General features: G+C 35.6%; 1 protein-coding gene across 4 annotated transcripts in view; it reads left to right on the top strand.

Moving 5' to 3' along the window:
- Positions 1 to 25,780, top strand: part of LOC136036058 (uncharacterized) — a 159,797-nt gene that overhangs the window by 56,119 nt on the left and 77,898 nt on the right. The gene's annotated exons all lie outside the window — the stretch shown is intronic.

Raw genomic sequence — 25,780 nt, 5'->3', positions numbered from 1 at the left:
GGAAAATTTGTATAAATTGTCCTATCGTGAACTTCAAAAAGACAATTCTGCTCCGTTTCGTCGAAAAAACAGAATTAACAGTTTTTGATAATATAAGTTTGATTAAAACTAAATATTTCTATCTTCGGCACAAAACGGGAGAAGTTAAATGTCTTTGACATTCCTGGGAAAGCAAGTATTGGCTTTTAGTTTCTGTCGTTTATGTGGGTCTATTATCCAATCTTTACAAGCTACAGCAAGACTGTCCTCTCAAATATAAATAGTTTGACCCCAAAAAAAGAAAAAAAAGATTATAATGAACCTTGAACCTATAAAGATTATTTGCACCTTGAAGGATCATATATATATATATATATATACACACACACACATGTATATATATATATATATATATATATATATATATATATATATATATATATATATATTTATATATTAATATACATATATATATATAAACTACACACTGCCGCTTTCATTCATGTGAATAAGTCGACTTCTACAACAGCTTATATTGTCAAAAACTAAAATACACTTTTAAGAATCCTAAGATATCAAGTTCTTTGTGCTCTACAGAACACCCCACCCCCCACCGAAAAAGGAACTGGTCTCCCTCCATCAAACTCCTGAGTACGTCCCTGTTAGTCTTGAACTCAAGTAACGCTCTCTTCTCGAGCTCACGGTCCTTTTGATTTATGGTGGTTTAGGTCAAGGAAGACTAGACAGTTTTTAAGGGGTGGTGCTCAACCTGCTACTGCTAATTATATTAAACTATGATAAATTTGCCGTGTGTTTCAAGATGACAAGCATAGTGTAAATTAGCTAGACTGATGTATATGCAGTGAAAATTTGCTGACACGAAACAAATTTATTGTTGAATGTGTACTCTGATTGTGTTCATATGGCTGATGATATTGTCTTTAAGAGTGGGCTGTTGGGGGCGATTGCTCCTCTCAAATAAAATATATGTTCTTCATATATTAATGAATGAATGAGATTTATATTCTGTTTTTAAAACAACGGATAAGAAACACAAAATAAATATAAATAAATGTTCAAATAGGGATAAATCCTTTTATTAGACAGTGATAATTCAAAAACGAATACTGGACATTTCGGTCACATGTGCAGTTACCGTCATCAGCGGAAATACTGCTGGTAACGCTAGCTGTATTTCTGCTGATGACGGTCGCTGCACATGTAACCGAAATATCCAGTATTTTTCTGAGTCATCACTGTCTAATAATAGTATTTATCCCTATTTGAACTTTTATTTATCGTCCAAAGGCAGTGTGGTCTTTGAAGTTACCTCCGTCATATATATAGAGAACTAGCTGTTGGGGTGGTGCTTCGCGCCACCCCAACACCTAGTTGGTGGGGCGCTTCGCGCCCCCCCAAGCCCCCCCGCGCGCGTAAGTCGTTCTGCACATTATTAGTTACGTGCCATTGTAGTTGTGTCCCTGTGTCCCAACTGTGAATATAGATAGATTTATATATGTGTTTCAAACTACGTAAAACTTGCGAATATACAACATTCTTGGCTTTCCCATTGTCTGTGCATATACAAAGCCTTATGTACTAATAATGACGTCATATGCAAACACTCTTTTTACAAACAAACAAAGATGCATACACACAACTTGTTTTTATATAGATAGATAGATAGATAGATACAATACTAATTAACTGCGTAAAACTTGCGAATATACAACATTCTTCGCTGTCAAATTGTCGCTACATATAAATAGATTGTCAGGTTTACCGACCCTCGAACATGCGACGTACAATTGTCCATGGGAAAAACAATCAGTATTAAGATCTATACCACATTTTTCTAATGATTGACCTTGAGCTTTGTTAATGGTGATTGCAAATGCTAATCGAATTGGGAATAGCAATCTTTTAAATTGAAAAGGCAGATCCGTTGGAATCATGGGAATGCAAGGAATAAGAACAGCCTCACCCTCAAAAGGCCCTGTCAAGATTGTGGCCTCTATTAGGTTTTCCATTGTTTTTTTTTTACGGCAAGTCGCATGCCATTGCAAAGCTTTGGTGGGTTGATATTTCTTAAAAGTATTATTGGTACGCCTATTTTTAGTTGTAGCACGTGTGGTGGAAACCCTGAAAGATCTATGGAATTTAAAAATTCAGATGGATAATTAACCGCTTCATTTGGTTCCAAAACTGTGTCGACTGACTTGTAAAGGACTGCCTGGTCTCGAATCTTGGTCAAAACATTATTGTTGATTTCGTAGACGTCTATATTTTTGGGTGCGAGAATCGCTCTTTCACTTAGCCATTTATTATTTTTATAATTTTTTAGAATATTCGGAAATACTTTTTCGATCAATTCATTTTTGGACGTCACTAAATTACAGAAATCAGCAGGTAGTTGTATACGTCCTGAAATTGAGTCTACTGGGAGCTTTCCGTTTCCAATTGCCAGCAATTGATCTGAAAATGTTTGACCAGAGTCATCGTTTTGCAATCGGACACGCATATTTGTAGTTAATTTTAATATTTTTACGTGTGCCCATAAATTAGAATTTTTCAGGCAAGCATTCATTTCGTCTGCAGGAGTTGATCTAGGTATTATAGGTAATGTTTGCCTGAAATCTCCCGCAAGCAATATTAATGTGCTGCCAAAGGGTTTCAACTTGCCTCTCAAATCTTTCAAGCATTGATCCAGAGCCTCGAGCGATTTTTTGTGTGCCATTGTGCACTCATCCCAAATAATAAGTTTGCATTGCTGCAATACTTTACCCATCCCAGATGATTTGGAAATATTGCACGTGGGAGTTTCTGTAGAATGCAAATTCAGAGGCAATTTCAAAGCGGAATGAGCAGTTCTTCCACCAGGCAGCAATGTTGCGGCTATTCCGGACGACGCAATTGCCAACGCTATATCATTTTTTGATCGAATTGATGCCAGAATCAGTTTTATCACAAACGTTTTACCAGTACCTCCTGGCGCATCCAAAAAGAAAATTTCTCCAACGTTGTTATCGACACAATGCATTATCGTATCATAAATGTCTTTTTGTTCCGACGTTAACTTGGAAATGTTATTTTGTACATACGACAATAGATCACTCGTACTGTAACTTTGTTCACGATCCAATTCTACACATGTCGAAACAGCAGCGATACGGTTAGGTGAAGGCATTCCCAAATCCTGAAGAGGTTTGTTTGCCATACGTACGCACAAATCTTCTATAATAACTAAAGTGTAGTTATAAATTTCTGATGTAAAATCAAAAGTCATATCTGACGTCTCTAACTGTTTTCGATGGAGTATATCTTCGGACATTTTTGACTTATATTTTTCCCATAACTCTGTAGGAGCTGATGGAGAGAGAGTTGTTAAAATGATGCCAAACAATGCACGAATTTGACTTGGGGTTGACGTTTCGCACGCGTCATTGATGCAGTTATCCCAGCGTTGGTCATTCTCCAATAAATTCAGAGCTTGGCATGCACTACGGTAAGTGTCATGTATAGTACCGTTTACAGTTCTCAAATACTCAAAGGATGTCGGACCGGGTACATTCACCAAAAGCAGGCGTAGAAAGAAGCATTCATGTTGATTGGGGTGAACGGTGTAGAGTCTTCTTATCGTGGTATCTTTGAAGATGGTAGGTTGGCCGTCGACTGACTTACCCTGTTTTCGACGTTCAAATACTTTATTTTTAGTATTCCACGTGTAATACGAAGGCACTTCAGTATACAGCAGTTTTTTTGCAAAAGAATCATTTTTGCAAAGCGAAAAAAAAGCTGTTAATGTTGTATCCGGTGGATTCAGGGCGCTTTGTTGCACGTTGGTTTCCGTGAAATAAACACGTTGACCATTCTGTAAATGTACCGCTAAGTGAACAACAGCTGGACTACGTTCATGTATCGGAAATGAAAGAATTCGCCAAACAGCTTCATTACTGCTTATGTATCTTCCAGCCTGATATTGTACGATTTCGTCGAAATCTTTGATTTCGGGCTGCAAGCCAAAAACTGCCATGTCACTGCCTTTGTTGACGTATTTACGTATGTATTTGATTGCCTTTACAGAGTTACAGTATTCAACGTTTATGTGTGCATTAAATGTTTTTGATAATAATGGGGAATATGGAACAACCCACTGGTTATCTACTTCGATGGTGGTACCGTTACGCTTCTTTATTATTGCTGTTTTACCGCCATCTTCAGTAGATCTTCTTCTATATTGTGGGTAACCATCATTGCCAGTAATTGTCTTTGATACTAAAAGTCGAGGATATTGCTTTGTGCACCTTCCTTTGGCCATGCATGGTGAATTTTCGTTCAGTGCACCGCAAGGTCCATGTATCATATTTTTTACAATAATATCATGTAACCTCTTATCGACATTTTATCAGGTATTTCAGCGGAAATCACATCATCAATTTCGTTCGAAGTAATTTTTTTATGTAGCCAGATTAGTATATGTGCGTGTGGCAAACCTCGTTTTTGCCATTCCACTGAGTACATCCAGCATCGCACTGACCCAAAGACTTCAAGTTTTACTATGTAGTTTATCAGTGATTTCAACTTTTGCCGGAAGACACGGGCCGTAATGTCATGCCTATGAACCGCCGATTGGCCTTGAAGTAAAAGCTGCAGTATCTCGTCCCAAGATTGATTACATGTAAATGTAATAAATAAATCTGGACGAACATAGAGACGAACATACGCAATAGCATCTTGAGCATATTCATGCATATGACGGGGACTGCCAGCATATGACGAAGGTAAAATTGTTAATCTTCCAACGTTTGTGGTATTACCGTCATTTATAACTGCATCTCGCAAATGAATGTATTGTTCAGAGCGGAGCTTGGTCTGATTCAGGCGGATATATAGCAAACGTTCTGATTCAATTTTAGCATACATATCAACGACAAATTGGTGAAACAATTCACGGCATTTTAAAATATAATTTTCTTCATCCTGCCGAATCATTAGTCTATAGGAATAATAATGCATTGCACTGCATTTCTTATTCATTTCTTTGTTAGTGGCTGGATTCATCAATTTAATATTAAAGTGATAGCCGTCGGCTCCATCCCAAAAAATGATAGGATATTGTAGGGCATCGTAGCATCGATGAGTTTCAGCAATTCTTAACAACTGAGCGTTTCGCTTATGAAAAATAATATCTCGAGGTAAAAACTGATCACCGACCATAACGATTGCCACTTCGTCGATAGTTGGAGCATTGTATCTACGCACATGTTGGCCAGGAGGCGTTTTGTCAGCGGAAATAACAATTTTATGCGTATCAGTAGGCATCAAATCGATGGCTGTTTTGAACAGACGCACTAAATTATTATTTTCGTGGAAAAGATGTTGCAATTGGGAAACGATTGTCCTTTCAACCTTGGGAGAAATTTCGCAACGTGCATTCAATTCAGAATTTCTATCACTGATGAAGTACAATTGTAAAAATTTATGATTCTCGCCTGAGAATGGTAGAAGGGACCCTGCTCTATGATAAATTTGCCCTTTTACTTTGAAAGTAGACATAAATTGATCTGGATTTTCGATTTGGGCTCCAAACGACGTCATTTGGAAACATGAGTTGTATTTTCTGATTTTTGTCAAAAAACGCTTAGATTCTGACGTAGTTCTAGTAAGGAAAGTCTTCAATGGCTCTGGTGGTGCAGCCAATAGAGGAAGTTTAACTTTTCCTGAGGCGTAACACATTCCCATTGTTTCACCATTGAATTTCAAGGCCTTGCAATAGGGACAAATTTTAGATATTGTCCCGATTTGAACACATCTACTCAAGCTATAATCATCGACTGGGCTGTACCTGAATGCCAGACGATAACTTTCAGGTTGCTCTGATTCCTCGGCACGCTTTCTTTTCTTACTTTCTCTATCAGCAGCAATATCAGCTTGCTGTTCTTGTGATTCCTCGGCACGCCTTCTTTTTTCCCTTTCTCTTTTAGCAGCAAGTCTGCTTTCGCGTTGCTCTGGTAGTTCCTCGGCACGCTTTCTTTTCTGACTTTCTCTATCAACAACAAGTTTTTTGGCATAGACTCTTTGAGCATCTTCATCGGCTTTTGCCATTGTAAGTTCATCAGTCATTTTAAACTTAAACATTAATAGATTTCTACGTGAACATATATGTCTTAAATATCGTTAATGACGTCACTGTCATAGCAAAAATGACGACAACTAACTTCATGACGTCAGTCGACACAGAAACATGACGTCACCTGATCCACAGACAAACAACTTATTTTTATATATATATAGATAAATAAATAAAAAAAGAGGAAGAAATATGAAAAATCAAAACACAGTACACCCAATGAAAAGAAATAGTCTACAAACCAACTGGTACAGGCCAACTGAATAAATTAAACCTTATAGCCATCTATGTATGGCCCTAACAAGTCTGATCGTGCTGGATTTCAAGAATTTTGCGATTGCCAGGTCTATACTAACATGAAAATCCAGCTCCTTCTAAAACAAATCGGTTTTTAACTATCTCGCTTTTTAGATTGGATCCGAATGTCTACAAACGTCTACAAACGACTAGGAGGTTTTTGAGGATCCGCTTGAGCCAAGTGATCAAATTAACTGCTGTTCAAATTGCTTAAGTACTGTCCACTGTCGAAAGAGCACATGTTAGGCTAGTTGTCTCATATCTTATTCTTAACACTTTCTTTTTATCTTCCTTTTTCCTACCTTCTCCAGTTTTCATCTTCTAGTTTAAGCTTTTTAAAGTGGTAAAATAGTTACTAGAAATTTCATGAGGGGTCCAAAGAACATGACGTTTTACGACTGACATTTCAGGCCCAGAGAAAAACTTACAACTTGTCAAGATAGCATATCTTTTACATAACAAGTACTTAGTATAAACGTGTAAATACGGAGAGACAAGATCTGATGAGGTCATATCACAACCAGCAATGAGTCTTCTTTTTCATTTTCTCCGCTGCGGATAAAATATGAGGCATGTTTGTAAGAACATAGTGCTTATGCTGTATCAAGGTATATCACTATGCTATAATATATGGAACCTTGATACAATTGGATTTGACAAAATCTGCTCGCTAAAGTCCTTTGAACAGACTTTGTCCTCTTTGGTGTCACAATCTGGCCATTAGGTGACAATCAGTTTAACTGAGACCACACTGGCTAATCATGACAAAACGAAAATAATAATAGATAGCGAAAAATCATAGAGAATTATGCAAATATTTCGGTCGAAATATTGTCCAAGGGCCGTCTTCAGCACAACACCAGAATATATATATATATATATATATATATATATATATATATATATATATATATATATATATATATATATATATATATATATATATATATATATTCAAGTGCTGGTCTATATTAATCACTAATTTAGGAAAACAGTCTTCCTTTTCTCCTTCTGTCTCTTTTTTTTTTTTTTTTTTTTTTTTTTTTTTTCTTTGTGTGTGTTTGTGCTGTTGCATTGGTGATTTCTCTTTTCATGATATCTATATATATATATATATATATATATATATATATATATATATATATATATATATATATATATATATATATATATAAACTTACATTAAAATGCGAAAACTAAAACTAAAATATTTTAAGATCTGTCTATGTAACCAGACTAGAAACAATAGATTTAAATATTAAAAAATCAAGATTAAGTAATAGAATTTTGGGGAACTGAAGTTGGAGTTTGAATAATTCAGAACTAAATTTAACGGATATGGACTGTTTAGCTGAATTTGCAGCATGGGCGGAATCTTGGCAGGCATCATGCGCTTCTCCCACAAAGCTAAATTGTGGTGTTTTCCCTGGAGAAAGCGCGAATGACCAAAATTGGTTCGAGATTTATTGTAGAGATTTTCTTGGTAATTCCGAAAATTGCACCTTGGCTGAAAACCCCACATATTTTTAAAAATAAATAAATTGAATTGAAGTTCCCTGGTTAAAAAAGAGGAAATGTTAAAATTATAGGTCATATTTTAAAATTATTATCATTGAAAATAGCGCACCTAAGATCCTCATTAGAAACTTTTCACACTCTTATTTATAAAAGGAGAGTTTAAAGTTCTCTGTATTTTTTCATTCTTTTGTTAAATTACCCCCCCCCCCCCCAATGATTAATCTAGTTGAAATAGTAGTCCAAGAAATGTTTGCTTCTGCTTAATCCATTCAGGGGCGGATCTAGAGCAAAATCTTGGAGGGTCCATTGCGACAAGGGCACCAATAAGCAAAATTTTGGTGGGTGCCAATAATTGACCAAATTAACAAATTTATTTAAAGAAGAATGAACGAAAGAAAACAAAGAAATGATGACTGGCCCCCTTGGATCCACCAGTGAATCCATTTGATATTTTAAGGGCAAAAATTGTTTTAGGCGTGTGGTATCCATTTCCTTTGTCTCACTAATAATAGTGGAAAAAGTGTAACGTAGGACTCGAAGCATTATTCTATTTTTTAGCTTTTAAAAATTGATCATCCAGCTGTGAAATTAATTCAGGCACTAAATCAGCCTCTACATTCCCAGATTTATCTTTGGACGCACTTGCAATCATTCAATTGTTGCAATTACTGGGTCAGTTGGTCACCATATGATCAAAACTGAAGAGATCAAGTATGGGTTAGATCCATGCATCGATTAACTTTTTTCGTGCGTATGACATAATAGCTTTTCAATTTGAATATAGTTGATAATTTGACAACTATTGAACAGCTGATAAAAATAGCTTCCAACTCTATTTGGAAAATCCAATAAAAAAGGGCAGATAAGTTGGTACCCATACTCAAGGTCCTTCTATCATCTAAAGTAGGTGCCAAAGTTGAGCCTTACTACTATAAAGCTAAGAATGAGTCCCAAGCTAAAATAAATCAAATTTTTATTTTAGAAACAAACAACAGTTAGAAAAGCAAATGCGCTAAAAAGCGATACTCCCTCCACACTCGATAATGTTGCTTTTACGATTTTCCATACTTCCCCATAATTCACATAATTTGCCTGGTTCTGGTGTTTCTAAAACTCCCTATCTCTCGCAATGTATTCCAACGTGCATCCGTGGATGAGCCAGTTTTTGGGTAATTTCACAGTAGTTACGACGTTTTACTGCGTCAAAAGAACCTTTTTGAAAAGTAATACCGTCCAGGGGTTTTCCCACTCCATTTGTAATTCAATATGAAAATAATCAAGAAAAGTCCATGTGAGAAAAGTCAAAATACAAATAAAAACAGTCCTAAATGAGAAAAGCCTAAAGTAAAATGAAAACAGTCAAATATTGCGAAATTTCAATACTTTTTGCCTAGGCAGGGCTAGCCACAAAGGGCTTTAGAGTTGAAAAATTCATTTTTTTACTCTTCTGTTCCTGTAAATAGTAAAAATATTTTTGTTCTGACTGCTGAATATCTTAAATATGTACGGTTATTAGATTGAGGTTTAGCATTTAGAAAAAGAAATTTACATAAAAATGATGGTTAAAGTACTTTTTTAGATATTTTTGGTACCTTTTTAAAGTGCTTTTTAAGATGTTTTGTAACCCAATTATTTTTCTAATAGCTATTGACTTTGAACTTATATATCCCGAATCAGGCGATACAAATGTTTCTTTTTACTAATGAAACTGAAATATTGAAAGCCAGAAAAGTTTATTTTAACGAACTGGAAAGGCTCGTTAAAAGATTCAAACTTTCAATTTCATTTGCTTTCTTTTATTTGACGCAGAATCGCGGCATTCAATGCATGCTGTTTGTTGACAGAAAAAATGAACAAAAACAATGAAAATATAATAAATACAGCCTCTAGTCTGTGTACCCATCGCGTTTAGATTTTCTCAAAAGATATTTTCTTTATAAATAAAGAATGTTGGCCTTTGGCTTTTGTTTCCAACCGGCATATTTTTCACATAGCAATGAATCACAGCTTTACTATTCTATTCACGACGTCAGTCCAATTGCTCCAACTTTTAGATTCAGACTGCCAGTTTCCTGTCTCCAGCCGCTAGGATCGATACAGCGTATGTGTCCATAAAATAATTTGAGTCTTCATAACTGCATTGTATATCTAAGCTGTGATATTCTGCTGAATATCCAAAGCGCTTCAGGTAACACATAACAAGATTAGTCTGTTTTGCTATCTTTTGTTGATTGCATCCAGGAATATAAGGATAAGTCGCATAGAGTATTCATACTCAATATTATATATGCTGAACACCCGATTCCCAGTTACAATACCGGGATGCATCAGCAATTCCAAAAATATGACTTTTATTTAACTCATTCGTAATTGGCTCACCATCAGCGAGGATATATATGCTATGACGTAAATTTTTTTTTAGATTTATGCCGAGAATTTCATCTAAATAAAAGAACCCAAGAATAGTAATTTTATATCAAACACTGTTATTTATGTACGTGAATTGTTTTTCACTGGAAAATGACATAAGATAAATTTCTTCAAAGCATATTTATGCCATATGTAAAGCAAATAGTCGAATTATTAAATTGAAACGAAGGATTTGTGCCTATGCAAAGCTCTGTTTGTTCTTGGTATTACATAAAAAAAAGGTTTTTTCTCTGAAAATGAGGAGTGACATTAAAACTTAAAACAATTTCGTACATCAAAGGGGGTGTCCACTTTTCTGCACCTCTCTCTTTACTCCAAAGTTTCTTTATTATTTTAAAAAGTAGAGTTTTGACATATTCAAAACAGCAAGTTTAGAATAAAGCATGTTTTCTTTTATCAAGGAGGCACACTCGTGCCTCTATAAAGAGGCGAACCACGACAATGGTAAGCGATCTCCGGTTCCAGTGGTCGCAGAGGGATGGGGAGGGATGCATTTCGTAGCCCAAGCTCCAACTAAGAAACCTGCCAAATTTCACCCCCCTCCAACTTTTCCTTCATGGGGAAAATCTGGCCGAAAGTTTCGACCCGTCAACCCCAGCCCCCCTTTAACGTTGTCCGATCGGGCTGAAATTCACAAGTTAAGGTCCCCTAGGGCCCAGGAGCTTATCCACGAAATTTCAGCTTGATCCGATAACTCCTTCTCTGTTTTCCAGAAACCACGCATAGCCACTTAATGTTCATTTTCTTTTTTTTCCTCGACGCCTACAGGTCACAGCCGACATCGGATCTGGGTGTACGAGGACTCATTCGATGCGGAATTCTCCGAGTAATTTTCCTGGAAAGTTTCGTAGGAAAATCTTAACCCCCCAAAAGTTTCGACCACCCCCCCCCCCCTTTGAACGTTGTCCGATCGGGCTGAAATTCACAAGTTAAGGTCCCCTACGGCCCAGGAGCTTATCCGCGAAATTTCAGCTCGATCCGATAACTCCTTCCCTGTTTTCCAGAAACCACGCATTAGCTACTTAATTAACGCATTTCTCCATAAGAGCCCATGTTAATTTGAAATTTTTAAAAGTTATTTAGAAGTTATATTTACACACACAAGTGGTTAGCTCAGTCGGTAAAGCGTGGGAATTTTAATCCTCGGGTCAAGGGTTCAAGTCCCTTACGGGAGGTTTTTTTCACAACATCAAAATAAAAGTGTATAATTTGATAACACCTGGACAGCTTATCATTTGAGAGATAACAGAATATTAGCTTCTTATGAGCAAAAGAAACATTTCGGTCATTCTATCTATTTTTTTTCTATTTTATACAATGATTTAAAAGCGGGGGGGGGGGGTTGGGGGGCGGCAGCCACCCAACTTCCTCTCCTAATTCCTGTACGAGGAGTACAGGAATTATTAAATTACATCCACCATGGATTGTAGAAGAACGTACAGAAATAATATGAAAAAAACTTCGTTTTCTTAAAGAGTTAAAGAGGCTGCGTCCCAAAGTCGAACCTTAAAACGTACAGGAATTAGAAAAGGCCGTTGGGGGGCTGCCGCCCCCCAAACCCCCCGCTTTTGAAGACTCTTTTGTACAGGTTTTTTGTTTTTTTGCTAACCCCCCGCTCTTGGTTGGCTTCGGAAAGGCCCTCTTTTAATTAACAAAAAATTGAAATGAATGAATAATGGAATAACTTCGAAAAATGTTAAACACAAGAGGACAGGAGAACCATTGCGCCGAAACTAGTAATTAGTAACAATTAAGTCCCCCCACAAAAAAAAACCTGTACAAAAGAGTCTTTAAAAGCGGGGGGTTTTGGGGGCGGCAGCCCCCCAACTGCCTCTTCTATTTCCTGTACGTTTTAAGGTTCGACTTTGGGACGGAGCCTCTTTAACTCTTTAAAAAAACGAAGTTTTTTTCATATTATTTTTACAATATACACCCAATATTTTTAATCAACACCAAAAATATCACAGTTTAAAAAACACTTAGAAAAATAATAATATATTTACATATAATAAGTACCTGGGAGGTAAGAAAAAAACAATGTATAAAACATTTATAAAGAAAACAATTCTAAATGAAGGAAGATACTTTGAGCTTAATTTTCCGAATTAGTAACGAAAATATTCCATTTTTAAATTCTATCGGAACACTTTATGTGTAGTGCTTCTTTTTCCTCGCTTAAGGGAAATGCCCCCCAAATATCAAACTCCTATAAGAAAAATAGACATTCTTAGATGATTTTAATTTAGTTATGTCAAATATTTACACTTAGAAATCCCCCCCCCCCCCAGAAGGGCGTGATGGCCGCTGGCAGAGGCCGGCTGAAGGCCGGATCCTCTCCCAGGCTGGCCGCATGCGTGGGGAGCAAATTTTTTTAAATACAATTAAAACGCATTGAATATCAAATAACAATAACCCTGCCTTGCTTACATACTGAGCCTAATGCTAATAAAAATATCTTCCCACCTCCCACCTAGTACTATTAGATTTAAAAGTTTCCCCACACCTTTATTTTGTCTTAATTGTACAAAATCAACTCGATCTGAAATACTGTAGTGCCCATGGGGATAGTACCTTCACACCACCCTCACGTCTATAGACTTTGTCTGATATAGCTAACATAGCGTTTTTCTACTGTAATTGTGTAGTTTTCAAATTTAAAGAAAGAATCACCATGATTTTCGCTCTTGGAACTAAACTACTTTCCACAGAGTTTGTATAGACACTCATATGGAAATTATCTTTAACATAATACGGAGGCACCCCCTTGAAGGTTTGGGCTTTAGATGGCCAAATTAGATAAAAGTCTAAACGTCAGTTTCAAGTATAGCTTTATGGGAAACACATCAGTTATCGAATCTTTTAAATGTAAATTTTGATCTATAAAAAAATTGAATTTTTTTATTACTTAAAGGATAAATGAACAGGTAAGACATATGTAAATCAAAACTACTCACATAAGAACCGCCATCTTCTGATCGCTTGTTCATTTTGAAGTTTTGTTTCAAAACTAATAATAATTCCCTACTATCAAGTTGTTTAAATACAAAAATATCATATGAATTATGAACCAGTTTTCAAAATTCATCAAATTCGCTCCTGTTAAGTAGTTTGACCTGAATATAGAAATTATATTCTTGTTTGAATATTGACATATATGCAGTCATCGTCTCTGTTAGATGAATAGTAACCGGTTATGCTAATGAGGTATTCATGAGATGTTTATACCCACCACTACTTATTAGTTTAGAATGTTCAGATAACTTTTTTTTGTTTTGGAATAACAAATATGGATAAACACCCAAGACGCCTTAGCAATAAAAAAATCCTTTTGAGGCACTGGTAGCCCTTCGGTTTACAAAAAGCCAGTCCTTGGAATGTGAGTAACATATGCTTGAATTTGAAATGCAAATCTCCTATTTTTTGTATGCAGCATTACGCCTTAGCTTACATGTGCCCAGCACTAGTGCTAGCTGATGGAATTTAGCTACATATCAGTGGGAAAGGGGACTGCAGAGGACGGTTAATCCTGAATGAATCTTTAGCCCTAATAAGGGCACTAGAACTTTCAATTTCTGGTTGAATGAGCCTCCTCCCATGTTTGGCAACCATCCATTGTGTATGTAGAACCCGAGAAAGAAATGCATGGGAGACCCGAAGTCAAAACTTAAGATAAAAATCCTTAGGAAAAAATGTAAGCAATATCAAAGACGAGGCTATTCAGAGGTTCTTTTCAGTTCGTTTTAGAGCAAATCCAATGAATCAACCTACATAAATTGTATTTTGAATGATAATTAAATTTACGTAATTTTACGTAATTACGTAAATTTACGTAAATTAACTCCAGCTGGGTGGCTCTTAATTTTAATACAATTAGGTTTTTTTAAATGGAAAATCTCGTATAGGATTGGAAAACCAGCCTTCCTTTGTTAGAATAGGGATACTTCTTTCAGTTCTTAGACGGTAGCTAATAACAACTATAAACATTGTTTTCAATTCATTAGGACTTCCCCCGTTCAAAACTCACGTTATAAGAAATGCCATGTGGGCTAATGAATGTTTTTGGTTAAAAGACCAACTGAGCAAGGGGGAGAGAAGAGAAATCAGTCAAAAAACATCAAATCATTTAATTGTGCTCTTTAAATATCATTTAAATCGAGCCTTCGTCAACCACTGTTGCTAGCAGGGGGAGTTGCAAGGACGTATTCAGGGGAGGGGTTAGGGATTTTGACCCCCCCCCCCCAAAAAAATGCTTTTGCCACTTGTAAAATGTAATAAAAATGCATAAGAACCAATTTTCAATGAGTTTTTTAAAGTTTTTGTTACAAACCCCCCACTGTCCCCCAAAAATACAGCTGCCTCCCCAGCAAAAGCCCTGGATTTAGCCCTTGGAAGTTGCTTTATTTGATTTATCTGAAAAAAGTGTATCAATGGCTAGTTGTTCATAAACACATCATTAGTAATGTTTTATATCACATACCACTTCCGCCTAGTACAAATATTTTCATTTGAAGAGTCACTTATTAGGTTTGGTGTTCAGAGGCGCCTATGGGGAAGGGATTGTACTCCGCTGTATTTTCAAACCATCCTTTTCATGTCTTCTTTGAAAAAATTTTCTCCAGCCCCTACACTCTCTTGAATTGGCGTCACTTTTGGTGTTACCACTTCTATGAGTGGTAACAATTTTATACCATTGCTGTATAATAGTTCGTAATGTTAGCTATTTGATAGATGACATCAGCTATGTCATAACACTCTGAGAGTGGTAGTCTGAAAGAAGTTTTAGTTTCAAAAGTAGCCTAAACCTGAGGGATTATTTGTTCGGTATGATCTTTGTTTCTGGCCTAATTTATACTTTAATGCAAATTGAACAGAAAAACAACGTCCGCATTGAATTAATCTTTAACCTTGATTTAAGTTACTGTCTTTCTGGAAAGTAAAAATGAATCAAAAATACATTCACCAATGGTTTCCTATTCAACCAGAAAATGAACCAAAACGGAAGACTAAACCATCCATAAAAGTAAACATGCTTACAGAACCTAGATAAAAAAGGTAAAAAATAGAGATAACTTTCTCTGACTGAAATGAGTGAAAATGAAAACTTAATTTAAGTAATTAGTCTTGATGAATAAAAACAAAATAACAAATTTTTTTATTGAAATTAACATACGATAATTAATCCAAACAGTTCTAAAAATTCCGCATTGTAATAAAAAAAAGACATCTTGAATACTAAGTATTACTAAAAGTTATTTCACATCACTATCACCATTTTATGTAGAATAATAAATAATGTGAACGCAAGCAACTGTCAAGCTGCTTACCCGTCGCACGTTTCTGTGATCCTCCTCCTCTCCCGTTGACAGTTTCACTGCGTAGTAACAACGATCTTATATATATATATATATATATATATATATATATATATATATATATATATATATATATATATATATATTGGGGGTGATACCTGACACGGGGATGCCATGGATATTCTGTGGTAGCCACAACACTTGGCTGGGTAGAGAATTTAATGTGGCGAAACCCTATAGGCAAGTGTATTCTCCTGATGAGCCCTTGTGTTGGGTTGTATCCTCTGAATTATTTGTCTTTATTGTTTCTATTGTTTGGTAAATGACGACTTATACTTATTGACGACATGACTGCCTGTCCATGGATTATTCTTTATGGTTGATTGTGTATGGCTATGCTGTTTGACCTATGTGATTGTATGGATGAGTAGGGTTAAGGCCTCATTCAAGTGCTGGTCTATATTAGTCACTAATTTAGGAAAACAGTTTTCCTTTTCTCCTTCTGTCTCTTTCATGTGTTTTATGTTTTTTTGTCTTTGTGCTGTATATATATATATATATATATATATATATATATATATATATATATATATATATATATATATATATATATATATATATATATATATATATATATATATATATATATATATATATATATATATATATATATATATATATATATATATATATATATATATATATATATAAAAAGTATTTGAAAAATCTTGCGAAAAATTTCTCTTCAGACAATCCTGCTTCCCGAAAATTCCCCCTATTGAAAACTCCCCGTCCACGGAAAATTTTCTGCGGACTTGCGCTCCCTCGGTAAAAAATTTCCTGACTTAGCCTCTTAGTAGCGATCGTATTTCTAAATAAAAGAAGTTTTTGAACGTTCTCGCCAAAACGTTCCCCCATCGACAATTCTAACCCGAAAAATTCTTTCTTTAGGTAATTCCTCATCTACGAAAAATTCCCCCTCACTTTAAGTCCTCCCTCCCCTTTTCTAAAAAAGAATGAAATTTTTCTCCGTGAACGTTCAAAGGCAATTTTTGAATTTAAAACAACAAGAAGTATATACAAAATCTTACCCAAAACTAGCAAAGATTAATATGAACAAAAATATGAAACCTAAAACAAACATAAATTATAAAAAGCAATTAATTAGCACCTAAATCGATAATAAACTTCTCGCTCAAGGACGGTATAGATCATGCCATACCCCTTTAAGGGCTGGAGTGTCAATTAACTGATTTCTTAAATTTAAAGTTTTGTTCAGCCAATTGATTTTACTGTTTTTTCACATAAGGCTTCCCTTGGCTCACATATTTACGGCTGCTAATATCAAACTGATCAGGCACAGTAAATTTGATGGCCTATTTTCTTTCTCCCTACCATCCTGCCTACTCTTAGGAAAGGTCCGGTCCCCTTTGCCAAGCCAATCGAATTTTTTTTTTTACCTTTTTCGAATCTCATTTTCAGAGAGAGGACTGTGCATTCAAACTAAAATTTTCTAATACAGGAGGATTCACTTGTCCCAGGAATTTCGGGCCCTTTTGAGCCTGATTTTAGGGTATATCATACCCCCAAATCAATCTTTACTATGCATTGGCTCCTTGGTCCGAGGATCTAAGGCTGTTAGTTTCGAACTGATCAGGACAACGAGTTTTCGGATCGTTACCAGGCCTCCTAACATCCTCTCCCCTTAAAAAATCTGTGGTCTCTTAGCCCAGGTAATGATTCGGAAAGGTTCATACGAATTGGAAAAAAAAGTCGTCCTTTCGTTCGGGCAGGATTTTCAGGGAGGAGAGGCGCGTGCACCGAAACTAAAAATTTTCTAGTATATTAGGGATTGCTTTGCCAGAGAACTGAAGTTATAAGGTTATCCCTAAAAAGGACGACCATTTTCAGGCGAAGCAAATTTTTCCTTTGATTTTTTTTTCCAAAATTTCAAAAAGCGATTTTTATTGTAAGATTCAAGCCAAGATGAAAATTGTATCCAGTGCCAATTTTTGTGTTTCTACCCCGACCCAAATTTTCTTGTGCATGTGGGTTTCCTTAAGCTTAAGAATGTAAGTTCCAAGTCGTTTTAAGAAAAAAGTTTTTGGGCTCGTTTTGGTCAATTTTTAGGGGAACTGTGCTATTTTTGGGGGAATTAGGTTCCCCTTGGCCCGGAGATTTACTGTTGCAAGCTCTGCAATGATAAAAAAAAAATCCGGTTCAGTTCTGAACCCCCTAGCATCCTTAATCCTTTTTAAAAATATTTGGTACCATAAGCCCTGGTAACGATTTTTGATAGATTCCAGCCAGTCGAAACAATGTTTTGGCGCCCTTTTTGGTCCCTTATTTGGGGAAACAAAATTTCCTTTTCAGTTATTCCTTGAGCTTTTGGGGTCTACATTGTCCAAGGCCTTAAGGATATAAGACTCGGGCTGATTCGGGGGGGGGGGGGGTCATGCCCGTAGACTGAAATTATATTTTAGGTTTACGCCCTCTTGGTCCAGGGGCTAACAATTATAAGCTTCCATTCATAAAAAGTTTATTTGGCCTTTTTTATACCCCCTTTTCAAGGTAACTAACAATTTTAAAAATTTCTGTTTCTGCATACGTGTCTCTTACCCAAAGGACTTAAAGATACTTGTTTCGAGCCAATCAGATGCAAACTGTTGGCCCTTTTTTTTGCCCTTTTTGTCGGCCCTTTAGAGCCCGTTAGAGTTCTTTCGGCCCAAAAACTCACAGCTGCAAGCCTCAAACTGCTCAGGAAAGAGAATTTTTTCGGCCCACTCTCGGGCCCCAAAAGACCCCTCCAATCTAAAAAAAGATGTGTGAAGGTGATCGTAGGTGAAAATATGATCTTAGGTGACCAATCAGACACCTAAGATTATCAAATTCCCGCACCCCCCCATCCTGTCCCAAAAAAAATCCCCTATCCCTAAACAACTGCTAACGTGCATGGTTTATGGCTCTTTTTTAGGGGCTGGGGAGGGTGGTCTGGTCATCTTTGGAGCCAAATTTGGGGGACCTTTCAATAATTCTTAACAAAATGGCTATCCCAAACTTTCGGTACGATATCATGGGTGGGGGCTACTAAGGAGGTTAGGTAGTAGAAGTGGGGAAAAGGGGTACTCCCATCGCTTTGGAACATTCGAGTTCCAATCATTGTGACTAACATTCTTTGGTTTTTATTTGTAAACTATTCTTTTTCTTTAGTTTTTGTATCCAGCCAGAAATTTCTGAATCAGCATCCATTCGGAGCTGGTAAGACACAGGCTAATTTTGATTGTCCAGAAGAGTTTGGATACTACCCTCATGAAACGGACTGCACTCAATACTATGTTTGTGTATTTGGAAGTGCGTTGCAAGAGAATTGCCTGGGTGGACTTGTATATAGGTAAGAGTTCCTCTTAAGAGTGTGGATAATGCTAAACATGATTAAGAGAGATAGAGAGAATCGAAGAAAAAAAAGTTTACTTTTAGTATTTTAAGCTTCGCTGAAAAAAAATATACAAAGTATCTGTTAAAAATATAGGTTTTAAACAAAATGTTCAATGCTACCTAATTCGTAATGTCGTGGTAGCAGTTTCTCTTGTTTAAGTATTAGATGCAAATTTTAGTTTTGTACTCCTTAGACGTTTGTTGTTGTCCAACAGACGTTTAGACGTTTAGACGTTTTACTCATTAAACGTTTTTTATTGTCCAACAGACGTTTAGACGTTTTACTCTTTAGACGTTTGTTATTTTCCAACAGACGTTTAGACGTTTTACTCCTTAGACGTTTGTTGTCCTTAAAATAAATCAAACAGTTTGTGGTAATGAACTGTGATTTAGGAGCGACCCGGCGCAATAGCAACCGAAACTTTAAAAAACAGAATTTTGATAACAATAGATAAATCAAAATAATCAGCTTTTTTTGCTGATTTCAAATATATTTTACTCCTTCGTTTCATCAAGTTTACTCCTACCCATCAAAAATTACGGGATCTGAGAAAATTTGCCTTCTTTTCCAAAAAAAGGGAAACAACCCATAAAAGTCATAGAATCTTAATACAAATCATACCGTCAGATTCAGCATATCAGAGAACCCTACTCTAAAGGTTTCAAGCTCCTATCGGCACAAATGTGGAGTTTTGTATTTTTTCTCAGAAGAAAGATCACGGGTGCGTGTTTATTTGTTTTTTTTTAATCCCTTGGTGCGATCGTATCAACCCAGGGGTACTAAAATGTCGTGAGAGGGCTCATTTGAACGGAAATTAAAAGTTCTAGTGCCCTTTTTAAGTGACCAAATAATTGGAGGGCAACTAGGCACCCTCCCACGCTCAGTTTTCCCTAAGGTTACCGGGTCAAAATTTTGAGATAGCCACTTTGTTCGACATAGTCGAAATATCTATTAACTATGTCTTTTAGGACGACTTAATTCCCCACAGTCCCAAGGGGAAGGGCTGCAAGTTATGAACATTGCCCATTGTTTGCATATAGTATTTTTTATTGGTAAGTATACAGACGTTTTCAGGAGGGATTTTTTCTGGTGGGGGTAGAGGGATTGGATTATGTTGCAGGATCTTTCCACGGAGGAATTTTTCATCATGGAATATAGTTTCTATGAAGGAGGTGCTGGATATCCCTGTATTATTCAACAAACGATCGGAAATTCAATTTAAAAAAACGAGTTTTTCAACTGAAAGTAAGGAGTAACATTAACACTTAAAACGAACAGAAATTATTACGTATATGAGGGGGTTTGTCCCCTCGTCAGTACCTCTCTGTTTACGCTAAGTATTTTTAGTTATGTCAAAAGAGCTATTTATTCTAATTAAACGGCCTTTTTGATCCACAAGTCATTCTTAAACAACTGAAACAAAAATCAAACTTATTTTATTATAAGGTTATTTTTAGTTTAAAAAAGTAAAATTAATATGCAATTTTTTTTTGATTATTCATATACGGTGAGCCAAATTCAAAACCCGCATTAATTAAATAACGTTAAGTAACTTTACGAAAAAAACAAACAAGTTTCTTAAACTGAAAGTAAGGAGCGATATTAAAACTTAAAACGAACAGAATTTATTCCGTATATGAAAGGGGCTGTCCCCTCCTCAACTCCCCGTTCTTTACGCTAAAGGTTTTATTGTTTTAGAAAGTAGAGTTGTTACAAAGAGTCAAACATTAGCGTAAAGAGCGAAGCGTTGAGGAAAGAACAATTCCTTTCATATGTGGAATAACGTCTGTTCGTTTTAACTTTTAATGTCGCTCCTTACTTTTAGCTGAAAAAAAAACTTTTTTTTATTTTGTTTACTCGAAAGGATCATCATTGCGGCCAGCATTTTGACAAAACAAAAATGAAAGAGACCAAAAAACAAGATAAGTCGTTTAAATTAAGATAGTGAAAAGCGAGTTTGACTAATTGTTACATATGTTGTGATAGACAAAAACTGTGATGTTACATGATTGTGATATACAGAAATTGCCGGGAAAATTGCTTAGTTGTCTGATAAAAGTTGAATTTTCAACTCCATAAATTGCTTGGCACAGTAACTATAATTTAATAGTTGACAACAGAATGGTCTCGACAAGCGAATATAACACATGTCTTACCATTTGTGAAACTAGGGACACTCAGCATCAGGAAACTGTTAAATATGTTATATATCTCCAAAAAAAAGGTCTAAAATAAGCTATATAAAATATATATAGTGAATTTAGCTCGTAGCTAAACACTCTTTATAAATATAGGGGTAGTTAGCTTCAGGGAAAGTGCTGGAAGTCTATAAAAGTTGCTTGTAGGATTTCTTTTATGTTTAAATCAAGTTGTCATTTCAAATATTATGAATTGTACTATAAGTTTCAAGAGATTTGATTTTACACGAACGAAGACGTATTGAACGTATTGAAGACGTATTGAACGGTTGCTGAAGGAAACTTTTAAATTGTGTCACAAATTTGTATTGCTTGATGTTCAATCGGCCATTACCAATTGTGAAAAACAAGTGATTACGATAGAGCACGAATGGCAATCTTTACTTATGTAAATTCGTTTTTATGTTGTTTCTTTTTTATATGTGTGTGTATATAAGTTATTTTTGTAGTGTCGCTTTTTTTATTTTTTATTTTATTTCCTGTACTCCGTCTGTACAGTTTTCTTTTTTCTGTGACGGATTAACAATAAATACATACATACATACTATTCCAATAAATAAAACCTAACAAATATCTAATTTCCAATAAATAAAACCCGCTTTTTTTTAATGATAATCACGTAAATTTTTATATCGAAAATTAATGCTAATTCTACAATTTAACATTGGTTTATTAAATAAGAAGACTAGAGAAGAAATTGGAAAGTTCATCCTATCCTCTACTATTTTATCCTATAAGGGATGATCAAATGGGTGAAAACCTAATAAATTTTTCTTTTGTTGATTGCTATGTTAAGGCCTGCCTAGTCGTCTCTTAGATATAGCCTCTTGAGAGTTATAAATATTTACCTGTTGTAGAAGTAGTAGAAGTGTAGTTGTAGAAGTAGTAGATCGTATAGAAGTAGTGAATAAACTTCTTTCTTGTCACACAACTGCTGTAAGATTGCTTTTTCTGCTCTATCTGTATTATTTAAAACGCTTTTATCTTCTGGATTTATTTGTCTTTAGTTAATTTCTATTATTAGTATTTTCTTGTTCACTCAGTCATAATTCTTTTTCAGCTCTTTTTTTTTACTATCAGCTATTTTGTCTTATTCTTTTATTTGTGTGAAGTATTTAAATTCCATTCGGCCGAATTTTCAAGGCTTCTCCTCTTGGGCTGCAAAATATTGTAGCTTCATTCCCACCTCGATATGTGGTATAGATCACTAAATATGTCTTTGGACTGAAAAAGAGACCTCTTCAAGTAAGGATATGCTATTTTGGAAGAATTCTGCTGTTGTTTGTCTATGTACTATTTCAGATTAGAAATCAAAATAAAATTTCCGGAATGTAAAACCTTATAGAAGTCTGAATAGATGCAATACCAGTATAGCACAACATCCATAGCCCCCATCCAAGAGGAGTCCATATCTGAATAGTCAAGGGACATGGGCTATATAATAATTTTTTCTCCAAATTATTGTGGGGCATTCTCCCCCTCGCCTAAACGACACCCATGATAATAAACAGCATAGGTTTTATCATTTGCCCCATCTCTCCCCCTCCCCCCAGTTACGCCACTGTCTATTACCAGAACCAAATTTTAAGTTCTAGTACTTGGGGACATCTTATGCCATTTATTCCTAACAGTTAGAACAAACTGGAATAAACTGAGTCTTCACTTACAACTCCCTACCCAAACGTTGAAAAACTGCTTTTCAATCAGAAATTGCAATACCGGTATAGCGAAACATCCATAGCCCCTATGCCGCAATTTCACCGTAATGTTAATTTAATATCCCTATTTACGTTTAGGTTCAACATTGCACCAACCCTCGTAGGAATATGTCTGTGGGTACTCAAGAACGAAAATCGAATTAGATAAGATGATAAATATGTTTACTTTTTAGTCGTGAGCTACAAACCAGTGACTGGCCTAGAAATGCAGACTGCATCACTAACTCGAGTAGCACCGGTCATCTAGATGATCACAAATTCAGCACAATAAGAGTCATAGACACCAGAACACATAGCACAAGTCCCCGATCTATACCAACTCAAGAAGCAAGGTTGGCTGATTTATTTTTATATATACTTGTAAATACTTTATTATAATTACACGTATTGTGTATATATTGTAGATACCGCATTGTGTTATATGTATTATATATATATATATATATATATATATATATATATATATATATATATATATATATATATATATATATATATATATATATATATATATATATATATATACTTTGACTTATTTCTAATTTTGCCACTTTGACTTAATTCTAATTTCAGGCAGATGGAAAATGTTTACCTTTCTACTGAATGTGTCAATAAAGCCTATGTGTAGTTGTAAAAGTAGAGACTATTCACTGAATGACCTTTGTTCGAAAGAGATGAATTGACTGTAGAAATGAGAACGGAGGGGGAGCTGAGGGACCAAGCTCTTCAACCTACAGATTGGCAATCCTTGCTTGTCAAGTTTTGTGTTCTATGTCAGTGGAAGGGACGAGACCCGGGGCCTATAACCCATTTTGTGTCCCCTAGTTATATAGAACTTAGTCCTGACATGGTTTTGATTTCAACAATTTGTAACATACCAGTGTTTCTGTTAAGTTCATCTTTGGAGCCTTCATTTGGTCGATCAGGAATTTAGTTACAAAGGGTTAACCGTAGAAACCCTTAATTTTAAGATGGAATGAGCTACTAACTTTTCAAAGTGGCTTTTAAAAAGAAAATTTGCGGACGTAAATAGCTATGAAAGCGTTGACCGTGGCCATGAGAGCGATTGAAACACGTTTTTAACCAAAATAATAGCTTTTTGTCACAAGAAAAGGAAAATATGTTGTCTGGAAGTGAGTGTGTCAGTTTCAAAAATAATATATTAAAAAAGACTAATTCTTCAAATATGTAACTTTGGAATTCAACTGGCAAAAATTAGGATAAGAAATGCATTTTCATGCGTTGTCACACAACTGCATCCCTGTAATAGCTGACAAGAGTGGTCTTTACGTCAGGGAATTAGCTGCGTGTTAGAGAATGAGATTTCTGAGGTTTCTCAAACATTTTCATCAAAATTTGCAGCTTCAATTCTTGGTCCAATGCCATATTGGGTACAAATGTTGGTTAGGCCCTTCGATCCATTGATAACTGAAATATTGACTGAAACCTGATCCGCTTAACTACTGTAAAGGGCATAACTACTGAAAAGACCCCAAATGTCTGATTTTCTTTTTTCTATTTTCATTATTTAGCTCATCCATCAAGATTCGAATGACCGTTAGTTTATAACTTTCTGTGGCGGACGGCTGTTACCGTGACTTTTCCTTTTTCTTTGCTTTCTGGGATCCTGTTGCTTCCTGTAAATAAGGGTCTTCATTTTGAACCAAATAAAATAGTGTTAGTAAAATCTTAAATGTCCTCTGTCTATTGTATCCGATTATTATGGAACTGCTCTTTGAAACTCCCGACCAAGCTGTTGGAAGTGTTTGAACTGCAACTCACAACTTTGCAACTTCCAACTAATATTAATCAAATTACCAGTACAAGAGTAGATATATTTAAGATTTTAGATAATCCTGATTTCCGGGCAATTCTTGGTATTGATGAAGTTTCTATCATAAGCTACACGAAAACTACAAAATATAGAAAGCATAATTCAAGTGCACAACACATTTGTATACCCACTAGTCTAACTTGAAATTTGGCTTTTCTGATGCTGCCAATTGTCTCCCCATTTGGTACAATGACAATTCTTTTTTCCAAGTTTATATTTTATGGTTTGAGCTATTTGTTTCCAAAAATACTAGCTATTGCTACTACTAACAATTCATTGGAGCACTGAACTTCCTAAGGCCACCACAACTACGCATGCTCCCCCTCCGTTAAAACCTATTCAAAGCCTTACTCTTTACTACACCCTTCCATGATGCTCCAATTTCCTTTAAATCCTTTCTTATGAAATCTTCACACCCCCTTTGGTGACTAACTAGCATATAATAGTGTACGTGAGGATTTTATTGAATTTAGATTAAACTAGCTATTCTCTTAATTATTTTTCAGGATTCGGAATGGTGTAAGTAGACTGGGGCAAGAGGAATTGGAGACAGGATTTTCACCGAGTCCAATAGAAATTGATAATAGACTTCAACGAGGAGGAGCTCGAAAAATTGAATCGGCAGCAGGGATCCAAGAGGTAATCGGATTTTTCTATTCTACTACTTTCTAAGCATTTATTTAACTTTCTTTTGGTGTTTCCTCCTTCTTATCAGAAAAGTGGAATTAACCACAAAATACTCTAGATTCGTATAGAACCGATATTTGAATCGCATACTACTATCCCATGCTCCATGAGAATGGGACATTGCTTCCTGAGAACAAGTCTTACTTAGGTTTTTCCTCCTTCTTCTCAGGTTTCCCTCTTCTTTCTTCCTTCTTGTTCCGTGAGAAGGGAACATTGCTAAGCGATGATTACCTTACTCAAC

Source organism: Artemia franciscana, chromosome 15 (assembly GCF_032884065.1).
Source record: "Artemia franciscana chromosome 15, ASM3288406v1, whole genome shotgun sequence".
Taxonomy (NCBI): domain Eukaryota; kingdom Metazoa; phylum Arthropoda; class Branchiopoda; order Anostraca; family Artemiidae; genus Artemia; species Artemia franciscana.
This window is presented reverse-complemented; position numbering and strand designations above follow the sequence as displayed.